Source organism: Triturus cristatus, chromosome 9, assembly GCF_964204655.1.
Source record: "Triturus cristatus chromosome 9, aTriCri1.1, whole genome shotgun sequence".
Taxonomy (NCBI): Eukaryota; Metazoa; Chordata; class Amphibia; order Caudata; family Salamandridae; genus Triturus; species Triturus cristatus.
This window is the reverse complement of record NC_140592.1, coordinates 960,616,678-960,631,236: the sequence shown is the minus strand read 5'-3', so window position 1 is coordinate 960,631,236 and position 14,559 is coordinate 960,616,678.

Below are 14,559 nucleotides of genomic sequence, written 5' to 3'. Positions count from 1 at the left end.
AAAATTTTAACAATTCTTTTGTAGAAAATATTTTTTAACACATATTATTACTAGTAGGAGTTTTGTAAGTTTTTTAAAAACATAATACATATTTTTTTATAAATTTTATAACAACTTATATTTTTCTGTCGATATTATATGAAACGACATTTTGATTAACGATATTCTGTTCATCGATATTTTTTCTTGACGATATTTTTGTCATTCTCAAGAAACGATATTTTTTACAAAGATATTTTCTATTACGATATTTTTCACAGTCGATATTCTTACCACGATATTAATGCTAGTCGATATTTTCCCGTCGATATTCTATCTTTATACCGAGAAGCCCATCTCATTCTGTAAAGTTCCGAATTTTGATTCCATCTTGAACCACAAGGTCTACCTTCAGCCTCGAAATAGTCACAACAATTAGCCAAATAACACTAAAAGTATCGTCTCTACTTGTATTCCACAATCATGTTCTAGTTATTGTATCTTACAGTCTTCCCCACTTAAGTTACTAACTCCACTGCTACGGAAGCTTCCATAAGATCACGCTGGATTTGTGCCTTGTCGATGCTGAAGCATGCCATCTAGTGAGTGTTAAATGCAGTCCTTTTTTATCAAGACAGGAAAAACAGGATCTCCAGGTGTCTGACTATGACAGCAGGTTTGCTACCGAACAACCTAAAGACGAGTGATTTTGCAAATTTTCTGTGTTTTATACAGAAGCAGGTTCGCTTGCCACTGTTTTGGGTTATCTTTATTTGGTTGTACAGTGTTATTGCCACTGTTATTTTTTATTGCTAGCTCAGTATATAGATCAGTTCCCTGAAGATGTATTCTTCTGTTGATGATTATGTATTATGTGTTCTCATGGCATAGGATGCGATGGGCTCTTTGCTTGTCAAACTGGTTTCCTTATGAACAGTCTGGCTCTTGTTTTAGAAGAAATCAAACTACTTTACTGATTATTTTAAGATGGTCTTAGTGCAATTATATAATATAGCCCTGTTTTATCCAGCATCATATCTCATGTAGTGAAGGACAATTCTAACATAGTTATGAAGTATAAAAATACCCAAATATGTGTTCATAGTATAGTGTAGTATATTATACTATAGTATAACATAATATAGTATAATGACAATTCTGTTTAGAATTAGATGCTCATAAGTGATCATCTTGGAGCAAACAAATGTGTTTGGAAATTTGACGGCTCTGATTAATAACTTGCTTTGAGCCAAACCTACCAGCAGTCACAGACTTCCTTTCAAGGGAATTCCATAACATTTCAGCAACATCTGGTGGTGACATTACTGTTGACTGTTTGAGAACCCTCATTGCTTCCATCCTTTCACTAATATTTATTAAACAAATACAAGGGTAAGAACTTGGAGGCATATTATCAAGAAACCACGTTAACATTATCGCCTCTTTAGCGGCAGAAAACTGCCGCTAAAGCGGCGATAATGGGCTTGATAATATGCCCTTGAGAATTCCAATAGAAGCCCATGTTCTGGTGTCAACATGGGCTTCTATTGGAATTCTCAAGGGCATATTATCAAGCCCATTATCGTCGTTTTAGCGGCAGGTTTTTTTGCCGCTAAAGCGGCGATAATTTTAACGCCGTTCCTTGATGATATGCCCCTGAGTTTCCCTCTTCTGCCGTTGCAAGCACAGACTCAGGGGCATATTATCAAGCCAGGCGATAAAATTATCGCCGCTTTAGCGGCAGAAAACTGCCGCTAAAACGGCGATAATGTGCTTGAAAATATGCTCTATGGATTTCCAATTGAAGCCCATGTTAAATGTGAAGGACATCTAACATGGGCTTCAATTGGAATTCCATAGAGCATATTATGAAGCCCATTATCGCCGTTTTAGCGGCAGTTTTCTGCCGCTAAAGCGGCGATAATTTAATCGCCTGGCTTGATAATATTCCCCTAAATAGATAGTTATCCAGTATTATTTTTGCACATAGTCTCACTGGAGCCAAGCTTCCCAGTGAGTCCTTTTTCTGTGACTCCCCATAATTCGACCCTATCTCACGTCCTGCTAAGTGTGGCATTATGAAATGGCGGCATTTGATGATGGGCCTGCCAGCGGCCACCTAGGTAATGGACCTGATGCAGCTGCTAGAGTTGAAGAAGAAACGCTACTCATATGATGATGTACAATTAAACATGTTGAAGGACTCACTGGGGCTGCTACTGCCCTCTGAGACCTCACTACACTCGGACAAGGATGGCCTGATAGAAAGGCTATTTCAGGGCTTTGCCCCTTGTAGGGTACCACCAACGCTGGCAGTTAGGTGGCTGGTAGAGCACTGTCAGGCAAACCCCACTTAAAGACCCCAGGAAGCCTCCATAAATCCTACAACCCGAATCCCTTGCAACCTCATCATGGTGCCTTGTAAATTCGCACCTCTCTGCATCAATTGTAAGCTCCTCCAGCCTGCATTCGTTGCAACCTCCCCAAGACTGAGCTCCTTGTTAGTCAAGGTTATGAAGTGTCCTATCTCTCTAACATCAGGACAGACCATGCTCCTCCTTTCACAGTTCAGTGGGGTACAATACCGGGTTAATGCTCCAAGCCACAGTTCAGGCACCTGTAGCTTATTGTGTTTTTGGGCGTTGTTGATCATAAGTGGTTCTGTTCCAATGGAAGATGTTTGGGACTGACAGCATTTTACAAGCATAAGCAGCCTTCTCTCGGAAACCCAAGCCAAATATTTATTTACCAAGGTCTAGATGTCAGAACGAAGGCTGACTAAAGAAAAGTCAGTTCTGATGCATTTGTAAATGCTTGCTACATTTATGCTGCAGTTCAGTAAATTGATGTATCCAGCTACTCCAAGAGGTGCAGCTGACTTTTAATTTACATAGGCCTTCATCAGAAGTTTCCCAGAGTGATATCTGCAGGTGGAATACATCTCTCAGCAGTGTTTCTGATTCCAAAGTTATCAGGTCCAGAAACATTGGACCTTGTTTCACTGGGTATGGATGGACACTTGGTAAAATAACGAGTGCGGAGGCGAGGGGCTGCAGACCCAGTGACAGCTCAGTCCCTGCTGCTCTCATTACTATTGGGGGAGCAGATAATCCTCTCCTAGAGACTCCCCATCCCCTAAAGGGCATCCCTGACCAACACCCTTGCTCAGAGCAACTGATAAACATGTGTGTTCAAGAAACCGGGATCTGGGAAAACCTGTTATAAAGGACCTTGTAAGTCTGAGTCTGGTAGGTTATTCCCCATTCCATGGATTTAAAGAGCCTCATTCTCATTAACTCACCCTTAGGTAGCTTCCTGAACCATTCATTCCTGCCCCAAAATGTCTCTAGAAATTACCAGGGAACTTTTAATGAGGAATATACTGTGGTATGCTGCTAACCTTATAAACTTCTCTACCTGTTTCAAAAGCAATCTGATATTTTGTTTATAAAGCTGAACTTGTTCGTGTACACTGTGCCTATTATTAGGCCCGGGTGAAATTCTCAAAACTGCATCATTAGGCCTGGCTGTATACATGAAGACAGTTCGCACTGTATATTTAAAGACCCTTCGCCCAATGCAAACTATCAGAACCCGGGCGCATATGTTTGAGGTGTATTTTTTGTTTTTCCACTGTTTTTTAAGCTCTATTTCACGTTTTGTGTATCTTTCTTCAAAATTCTGCATATTTACGCAAAAGGAAATTAACAAAGCTTTCACATTTCTTTTTATTAAATCAGAGGAATAAAGTGATGAAAGGAATGCTTGTATTAATCCATTGATAATTACTCTGGGTTGTACATAGTTCTGGACGCTTGCATTTTGTTTGCTCACTGACCCACTTTTAAACTCCAGGAGTGCTAGAGGTAAAAAGTCTATCTGGACCTTTATCTCTGTGTCGCATTTTTCTCCCCTGCATTCTCAGCTGTTTTAGCTCTGCATCGAATCCCATCAGGTTTCGATTGATTAGTGCACTAACCAGTCCTCCACTGAGCATGAACGTTTATTTTATGCACCTCTTTGAGATCATAACCACCCAAATAAACAATACAATTATAATCGTTTGAAACATATTAAAGATCCTAAAACTGAATTCCACTTGGTTAGTCATTGCCAAGCAAAATTCGAAATGTAAAATTTTGATTACATACGAGAAAATAGAAAATTAGTTGCTAATTTTCTTTTTGGTGGATGCAATCATGATTTGCCAATCTTAATTTCAAGGCCTAATGATTCAAGAACTGAGAAAATAGTGTCTGTTTATTCGTTTTCAGATTTTTCATTTTTTACAAAGGCATAACATATGCACATGTTCTGCTTCTGAGCATGAATCAGCAGGTGGAGATTTTGTATTACCTTGGCAATGAATCTGTTTGAACATTTAAATACATCTCTGTAATTGTTTTGTACAAACTCTATTACAAAATGAAATCAAAAATTCGAGCGCAAAGTATTAGCAAGCAAAGCGTGAGATAAAAACCTGTCCTCAATGAAACTAGAATTAAGGCGCAAAATAATCGTAACAATCGGAACAATACAAGGCTATACAAATTACTAGAGGCAAAATCGTTTAACCTTGTTCGACTTTTAAGCATCCCAAAGTATGCCCTATAGCCCTCATGACAGATCTTGTGTTGGTTCATCATCCTCATGAAGAAACAGAGAGCGAATTACTATGCATGCCTTTACCATGCATGCCTTTACCACACGTCATTTAACATACAGTGACTTTACCATGCAGTCTTTACCACGCATGCCTTTACAACGAAAATATAAGTATATATCAGGTAAGTTAAACCCCCTGTTTTTATATATATATATACATCATATATATATATACATATATATATATATATATATATATTTATATATTATCTACTGGCGGTCGCCAGTAGATAGTTATAGTTACGACCGTGTTTCCATAGGAAATCTCAAAATTCTATTTTGAATAACTTTGACGCCGGTTGACGAATCTTTGCGAAATTTTCAAAACTAATGGGGCGCTCCGCTCGGCTCCTACCCTGAAAGTCTCGGGGTAATTCGTCAAGCGGGGGCCGAGAAAAAAGGGGGTCTCAAAACACGTTTTCCCCATGCATTTTTCCATAGGACCTTTAGTCGAAGGTACAGCACGAACAGCTGAACAGAATTACTTGAAATTTGGCAGAGAGGTAGTCCTCAGGTCAGGGAAGTGCCTTTTGCAGGTCTGGTGTCAATCTGTTCAGTATTTACAGAGAAAATAGCATTTAAAAGCATATAAATATCTATACGCGCGCACAGAGCGCGCACGTGCGCGCACTGGGGCGTGCGCGAGCGAAATTCTGATTGGTTGTTAGATGTCAGTCAACCTACGAATCGGTCGAAATCAGGAAGTGTTGGCCGCCATTTTGTCTCTCGCACTGAAAAGGAATGGGGGAAAAAAGGTGGAAAACGGGAAAAGGGGCAGGGAAGAGAGTTCCTGACCCCCTAGCCTTTGTCAGGGGTCACAGAAGGACCCCCACGGGTGAAATAAACATTTAAATGTTTTTTATAAAAATTGCGGGCGGTGCACGGTCCGCCCAAAGCGCGCGCACGGTGCGCAAAGCGCACCATGCGCGCTCGGTGCGCGCACGGTGTAAAACCTTAAAAAAAAATATATATTAATAAATACATAACTTAGCATTTAAAAAACCGTACAAATTCACTTAAAAAACCATAGGTTTCACACACGTTATAGTTAGGAATTAGCATTTAAAAAACCTTGCAAATTCACTTAAAAAACCATAGGTTTCACACAGGTTATAGTTAGATGGACATTTCACTCGTAAAAAACCAATGAAATTCCTCCATTATAGTTATTTCAGATAACTATAACTCGCGCGACCGCCACTCTATCACAAGGATGATGTCATCAGTGATGTCATGAGTGATGCCACTGACCATGTCATGAGTGATGTAATATGTGACGTCATGAGCAGTGGATTGCGGGCGTGCGAGTTATAGTTATCTGAACTAACTATAACGGGGGAATTTCATTGGTTTTTTACGAGTGAAATGTCCACCTAACTATAACCTGTGTGAAACCTATGGGAGAGCCGAAACGTTATGGCCGTCGCTCTGGGTGAATAAAAGAAAAAAAGCACCTTAAATTGGTTCGTGTACCGACTTCTTTGGCGTCAGCAAGAGTTTTGAAGCTGTGGAGCTGGTTGATTTGATATATATATATATATATATATATATATATATATATATATATATATATATATATATATATATTACCTACTGGCGGTCGCCAGTAGGTAGTTATAGTTAGGACCACGTTTCCATAGGAAAACCTCAACATTCTATTTTGAATAACTTTGGCGCCGGTCGACGAATCCTCGCGAATTTCTCAAAATAGGTGGGGCGCTACGCTCCGCTCCTACCCTGAAAGTCTCGGGGGGATTCGTCAAGCGGGGGCTGAGATAAAAGGGGGGTCCCAAAACGCGTTTTTCCCATGCATTTTTCCATAGGACCTTTAGAACGAGCTACAGCCCGAACGGCTGAACAGAATTACTCAAAATTTGGCAGAGAGGTAGTCCCTAGGTCAAGGAAGTGCCTTTTGTAGGTTTGGTGTAAATCTGTTCAGTAGATTCTGAGAAAATAGCCTTTAAATCAATATATATATCTGAGCCCGCTTACGGTACGCTTACCGTACGCTTACGGTAAGCGTACGGTGGCGTGCGTGAGCGCGATTCTGATTGGCTCTTAGATCTTAGTAAACATTCGAATCGGCCGAAACCAGGAAGCGGCGGCCGCCATTTTCTGTGTTTCACTCAGAAAAAAAACAGAGAAAACAAGGAAAGGGGGCAATGAGGAGAGTTACAGACCCCCTAACATTTGTAAGGGGGTCAAAGAAGGACAGAAAAGTACAAAAAAAACATTTATTGATTTTAAAAAAAATCACGGGGTACGCGTACCGTAAGCTTACGGTAAGCGTACGGTAAAAAAAATAAAAATAAATAAATGAAAAGCAGATTTAAGAGTTTAGAAATTAGGGAGCTCTAAAAAGAGCTGTTGTGTTTATGAAGTCATTTTTTAAGTGGTACCTACAAGTAAGTACCGATGCAGAGTCTAAGGTTCAAGAGGAAGACTCTGTTCCCTTCATCATTGAAGTGCACACCATCTCCTCTATAAATGTCTTGCATGTCATAACGTAAGTTGTTGTGGTAAATGGCACCCATACCATAGTCACGGAGGAAAGCAGAAACAGATTTGTTGACGTGCTTTCTTGCTTTGTCAATCTGCGGACAGAAATGATAGGACCAGTTCCATTTTTGCCTTTGGCATATGTTGGAAAACACAAAGGCAGTTTTAGGGAAAAGTGTAAACAGTTGTGCAAAGGTGTCCTTCATAAGCATTTCCAGACCTACCCCAGTCAAAGTGCCTAGGTCATTGCCACCACAGTGCACTATTATGAGGTCAGGGTGTTGGATTTGAATGAAGGATTTCACCAATGGCATCAATTGGTGCCACTTTAACCCTCTCTGACCAATCCATTTAATGTCTACATTTGGCAAAGCAAGGTCTCTCATCATACCTGTTTTCTCTGCAAACTTTTCACTCCAGAAGACATAGCTGTGCCCTACAATCCACACTGTGAACATCTTCAAAGGAGAACTGGATGCACTCAGGAGGTGTCTTTCAGTAGAATGGCAATATGAAAAGAAAGACAGTTTGGAAATGGAGGCATACATATTTTTTTCAAAACAAAAAGAACTGATTGGCTGTTTCATACCATTCTAGAATAAAAACTAGGCTGTATGTGTAAATTAATAGAAGCATGTTTTGTATTGGTACAAAAAAATGTGTAACCAAAGAACAGTACTATGGATTTGCTGTAAGGTTTGAAAAGTCAAGCACTCTTGCTCTGTGGAATTGAAACATTGTGTGTCGAACTTCTGACCTAACTCTACACAGCAGTGTTCCATGAGCTGTTGCTATGGTAGCAGGCAGAAGTCAAGTTGGGGGAAGGGTACTAGGCAGAAGTCAAGTTGGGGGAAGGGTACTTTTGGAAAAGGGTTGGTTTTCAACCAATAGAAATGTGTGATTACATTTGAAAAAAAGGGGGAAGCACTGAGATTTGAAACTTACATGTATATGTGTGGAAAAATAGAGGGAAAGTTTGCCATTATCTGGTTCTGCTGAGAGGAGAGAGGTGAACACAACAGAGATCCTGGCTCTGATAATCTGCTGTTTGAGTGTCACATTTCTTTCACAACTAACTAATTTTAAAGGTGAGTTTACAGTTTGAGAGGGGATGTATGTGGTAACTTAAGAAATGAATAATAGAAATGGGAATTGTTTTTGTTGTAGTTACACATGGTGGTTTCATAATGTGTCAGTCTGTAAAAGTGATTTACACTTGCCCCGAAAAAAAAAAGAGCAGTAAGTGTGCTTTCAAATTGGCAAAGAAATTTCGTTTTGGGACTAATGTGAAAACATGACTCTGTGTGCATAGAAGAATTATAGGCAGAGATTTATTGCGTCTTGCTCTGGTGATTTCACAGTTGCATTAGATGGAAAGGGGGAGCGAATTTTTGGGGGAAGAAGCAGAGTCTTAGCACACACCCATGTGCTTGCCATGTATAGTCATGCACAGTATTTAGAAGCGAGTGGGGTTTTCAGGTTTAAGTCTGTAATGCAAATACATTCAGCATCACTAAGGCTGGTTGCCCTTGCTGGACTGTAGGCAGTCACAGAGAATACACATGGTGGTGGTCTGAAAAAACAGCTTGGACATGTGCATTTAAATAAATCAAAAAAAGTGGTTTTATAATGTGTCAGTCTGTAAAAGTGATTTCCAATTGTAAAAAGTGATTTTCACTTGGCCCGAAAAAAAAAGAGCAGTAAGTGTGCTTTCAAAAAGGCAAAGAAATTTCGTTTTGGGACTAATGTGAAAACATGACTCTGTGTGCATAGAGGAATTATAGGCAGAGATTTATTGCGTCTTGCTCTGGTGATTTCACAGTTGCATTAGATGGAAAGGGGGAGCGAATTTTTTGGGGAAGAAGCAGAGTCTTAGCACACACCCATGTGCTTGCCATGTATAGTCATGCACAGTATTTAGAAGCGAGTGGGGTTTTCAGGTTTAAGTCTGTAATGCAAATACATTCAGCATCACTAAGGCTGGTTGCCCTTGCTGGAGTGTAGGCAGTCACAGAGAATACACATGGTGGTGGTCTGAAAAAAACAGCTTGGACAAGTGCAATTAAATAAATTAAAAAAAAAGGTTTCATAATGTGTCAGTCTGTAAAAGTGATTTTCACTTGCCCCGAAAAAAAAAAGAGCAGTAAGTGTGCTTTAAAAATGGCAAAGAAATTTCGTTTAGGGACTAATGTGAAAACATGACTCTGTGTGCATAGAGGAATTATAGGCAGAGATTTATTGCGTCTTGCTCTGGTGATTTCACAGTTGCATTAGATGGAAAGGGGGAGCGAATTTTTGGGGGAAGAAGCAGAGTCTTAGCACACACTCATGTGCTTGCCATGTATAGTCACGCACAGTATTTAGAAGCGAGTGGGGTTTTCAGGTTTAAGTCTGTAATGCAAATACATTCAGCATCACTAAGGCTGGTTGCCCTTGCTGGAGTGTAGGCAGTCACAGAGAATACACATGGTGGTGGTCTGAAAAAACAGCTTGGACATGTGCATTTAAATAAATCAAAAAAAGTGGTTTCATAATGTGTCAGTCTGTAAAAGTGATTTCCAATTGTAAAAAGTGATTTTCACTTGGCCCGAAAAAAAAAGAGCAGTAAGTGTGCTTTCAAAATGGCAAAGAAATTTCGTTTTGGGACTAATGTGAAAACATGACTCTGTGTGCATAGAGGAATTATAGGCAGAGATTTATTGCGTCTTGCTCTGGTGATTTCACAGTTGCATTAGATGGAAAGGGGGGCGAATTTTTGGGGGAAGAAGCAGAGTCTTAGCACACACCCATGTGCTTGCCATGTATAGTCATGCACAGTATTTAGAAGCGAGTGGGGTTTTCAGGTTTAAGTCTGTAATGCAAATACATTCAGCATCACTAAGGCTGGTTGCCCTTGCTGGAGTGTAGGCAGTCACAGAGAATACACATGGTGGTGGTCTGAAAAAACAGCTTGGACATGTGCAATTAAATAAATTAAAAAAAAAGGTTTCATAATGTGTCAGTCTGTAAAAGTGATTTTCACTTGCCCCGAAAAAAAAAGAGCAGTAAGTGTGCTTTAAAAATGGCAAAGAAATTTCGTTTTGGGACTAATGTGAAAACATGACTCTGTGTGCATAGAGGAATTATAGGCAGAGATTTATTGCGTCTTGCTCTGGTGATTTCACAGTTGCATTAGATGGAAAGGGGGAGCGAATTTTTGGGGGAAGAAGCAGAGTCTTAGCACACACCCATGTGCTTGCCATGTATAGTCATGCACAGTATTTAGAAGCGAGTGGGGTTTTCAGGTTTAAGTCTGTAATGCAAATACATTCAGCATCACTAAGGCTGGTTGCCCTTGCTGGAGTGTAGGCAGTCACAGAGAATACACATGGTGGTGGTCTGAAAAAACAGCTTGGACATGTGCATTTAAATAAATCAAAAAAAGTGGTTTCATAATGTGTCTTGCAGTAATTATTATAAAACTCAAGGAAAACAAAATTAATAATGTCATTATACAGTGGCTACGCAGTGCTTTACAGTATGCATGTCGTTTCAACATTGTTCTTGATTGTTCATGATTCAGACCTAAGGGATACATGTCGGGACAAATTCAACCGCTTCACCTAGGAGAGGACTTAAACAATCAAATCGTCCGACAGCCTGGGTCTAAGTTTTAGTTTGTAAAGGTCTGTGCTACTGGCCTCAGCCAAAGGTAGCTTTGAGTCAATGGGTGAAGACACACGAGGAGGACTGTTTATATCTGAAGGAAGTCCATGAAATTTCTTGATGTGGCTTGAATGGATCCAACCTTTTCTTCCTTCGATCTTCACGGCTGTCCTTGTGGTCAACAGGACTAGCTTGGGTGCCTTCCACCTCGGCTCCAGTTGGGTCTTTCTGTCAAAGTTCCTCACAAGGACATAATCGCCCGGGATTACATCATGGGGTTTCACCTCAGTGTTGTCAGGAAAGGCTGCAGCCACCTGTGAACGACAAGATTGTAGTGCAGACATCAAGGAAGCCAGGTAATCTGTCAGCATATTACAATCAACATCAGTTATTTTACGGGGTATAGGCGTCCCCCACATATTCGGTGGTCTGCCGAAGATCACCTCATACGGGGATAGCCCTGTTCGAGAGTGTGCTACCATTCGTATGTAAAATAGTGCAACTGGTAAGGCTACTATCCAGTCAACACCTTTCTCCTGACATATTTTAGACAATCTGATTTTCAAAATTTGATTATGTCGTTCCACGAGACCTGCTGCCTCGGGGTGTCGGACACAATGAAACTTCCACTGATATCCCAGCAAAAGTGAAACATGTTTCATTAATTCAGATGAGAAAGGCTGGCCGTTATCTGAATATACAACACGTGGTAAACCGTACCGTGGGAAGAATTCTCGAACCAACTGTTTGGCAGTAGTCGGGGCAGTGTAATCTGAAACCGGGTATGCCTCCGTCCAACGGGACAGAGCGCAAACAACTACGAGAACATATTTGAATCCTCGACATCGTTCTATCTGGATATAATCCATCTGGAGAGCTTCGAAAGGATGATCAGGAGTATGAAATCCACCCTGTTCTACGGGAACACTTTTTCCCGGGTTGAACTGACAACATATCATACAGGTACGGATTTTTTGTTTAGCTGCTGCTCGTAAATGTTTATTGAACCAAATGTGTTGAATGCTATCTAGCATAGCTTTCTCTCCTAAGTGCGCCGGACTGTGAATTGTAGCTATAATGGCTTGGACCATAGAGTCAGGAAGAAACCATACAGATTTCTCCTTTGTCACCCATCCCTGATCTGTCTGGATCCCTCCTAGTTCAGTCCATTTCTTTATTTCTTCTGTTGTGGCATGTGACTGTATGTCAATTATATCAAGTGCGGGATCCTTAATTGTCATACACTGTGTTGGTGTCGGGACTATTGGCTTTGTCATGTCGGATATGTGAGTCTGAGCAGTCTGTTTAGCTGTCCTGTCAGCTAAATCATTGCCTTGAGAAATGATATCAGTAACCTTCGTGTGTGCTTTACATTTCATAATCGATATAGCTGTGGGCAGATGGATTGCGTCTAACAAAGCATGAATGAGAGACCCATGCTGAATATGGGTCCCATGAGAAGTTAAATAACCCCTCTCTCGCCAAAGCACCCCGAAGTCATGTACAACTCCGAATGCATAACGTGAATCAGTGTATATGTTAACTTTCTTATTTGTGGCTTGAATACAGGCTTGTGTTAGAGCAATAAGTTCCGCTGCTTGGGCTGACAAAGTATCTATACAGTTTGTTTCAATAACTTCAGTGTCTGTTGTGACTGCATACGCGGCCACTAAATCTCCTGTACTTGTTCTCATGCACGATCCATCTACATACAACGTCAGGTCTGGATCTAACAATGGAACGTCTGTTAAGTCTTGTCTGGGTTTCGTCTTTATTTCAATAACTTCAACACAATCATGAGCTAGTGGGTCTGTTCCAATTACAGGTAAAAGTGTAGCAGGATTCAATGTATTACAACGTCGGATCTCTATGTGTGGCTGAAACAATGTCAGTTCATAACCGGTAAGTCTTGCTATGGTCAAGTGTTGTGTCTGCGTTCGGTTCACAAGGACTTCCACTGCATGTGGTACTTGTACTGTCAATGGATGTCCTAACACTATGGCATCGCTTTGTCTAATTGCTAAAGCTGTTGCTGCCACTGATTTCAGGCACGCAGGCAAAGCCTGAGCTACGGGATCTAATGTACTGGAAAAATACGCACATGGCTTGCGTGATCCTGCTTGTTCCTGAGTGAGTACTGACAAGGCAGTACCTTCGCGTTCTGTAACAAAGAGTGTAAAATGTTTGCTGTAACATGGTGTCGCTAAAACAGGTGCTTGACATAGAGCTTTCTTTAAGCTTTCAAAAGCTTGTGTGTGTTCCTGGGTCCAAGGGAGGACAGTCGATGTGGCTGCCTCCTGTGTTGTCAACTGAATGAGTGGTTTTGCTAGAAATGCGTACTGAGGGATCCACTGCCTACAATATGAAGTGAGGCCTATGAAAGCCCGTACTTCCTTTTGTGTCTTGGGTATTGGCATGTTAGCTATTAACTGAATGCGGTCGGGTGTAAGCTGCCTTCCCTCCTTGGACAGCGAGTGTCCAAGATAAATAACTCGCTGGACACAGAATTGCAGCTTAGAAGGGGACACCTTGTGCCCCTTGTCTGCTAGAAAATGTAAAACTGTCAGAGAAGCCTTTTCACATTCAGGTTCGCTTCTAGCGGTGATCAGCAGATCATCGACATATTGAAGCAAGGCAGTGTTAACTGGCATGTGGATACTGTCAAGTTCTCGTTTCAGTGCTTGGCTATAAATGCTGGGGCTTTCTGTAAATCCTTGAGGTGCGCGTGAGAATTTAAAGCTACGCCCATTTAAACTGAATCCGAACAAATATTGGCTTTCCGGATCTATGGGGACGCTGAAAAAAGCATTCTTGAGATCAATTACAGTAAAGAATGTTGCTTCGGAATCAATGGCTGTCAATAATGATGAGATATCGGGGACCACAGGAAATTGTGGTACAATGCATTTGTTTAATTCGCGTAAATCAATAACCAATCGATACACTGGCGGGGCTGTAGGATCTGTTCGTTTAAGAATCGGAATTATCGGTGAATTACATACATTGGAGTCTGTTTCTACAACTACTCCTTGGGCAATTAGCTCGTCAATGATTTTCAGCAAAGCCACTACAGCATCTGGTGGTAACTTGTATTGTCGCATTCGTGGTAGCACCACTCCTGCCTTTAATGTGACTCGGTATGGTGTAATGTTCATGCAACCAACATCAGTAGGGCCTTGTGCCCATAGATGTGCTGGTAAAGTCTGTAATCGGCGATCCATGTCTCTGGATACATAATGACCTTTAAAATCACGTAAAAACAATCGTACTCCTTCCGGAGAACAACAGATAATAGCCCCTAGGGCTTTCAATGTCTTTATACCTAACAGGTTTTCTGGACAAGATTTGGTAAGCAATAAATCAGTAGTTCGTGTCAAAGGACCAATCGTAAGTGGGAGTGGCTGTGATACCTCATTAACAATAGGCTTTCCTGAAAAACCAAGGGAAACATTTTGAGAGCCTGAGAGGGGTGCCCCTGGAACTTCACTACGTTTTATAGTTGTTCGACTTGCCCCTGTATCGAGTAAGAATTTTCTATCTTGACCTAATAATTCACTATGTACATAAGGTCCTTCTTGATCTACAGGAATCTCAATAAGGGGTAAGTCAACTTCCCTCTCTAGGCTAGTTCATGCGTAACGCTGATACTCAGGATATTCATACTGTGCAGTCTGATACATTTGTCGTGTTGTGGTTTGTGTGGCAGCAGCAGGCATCGATGGTGCAGCTGGCACAAACTGTATGGATTGTTGTGAGGCTGGCATAGACTGT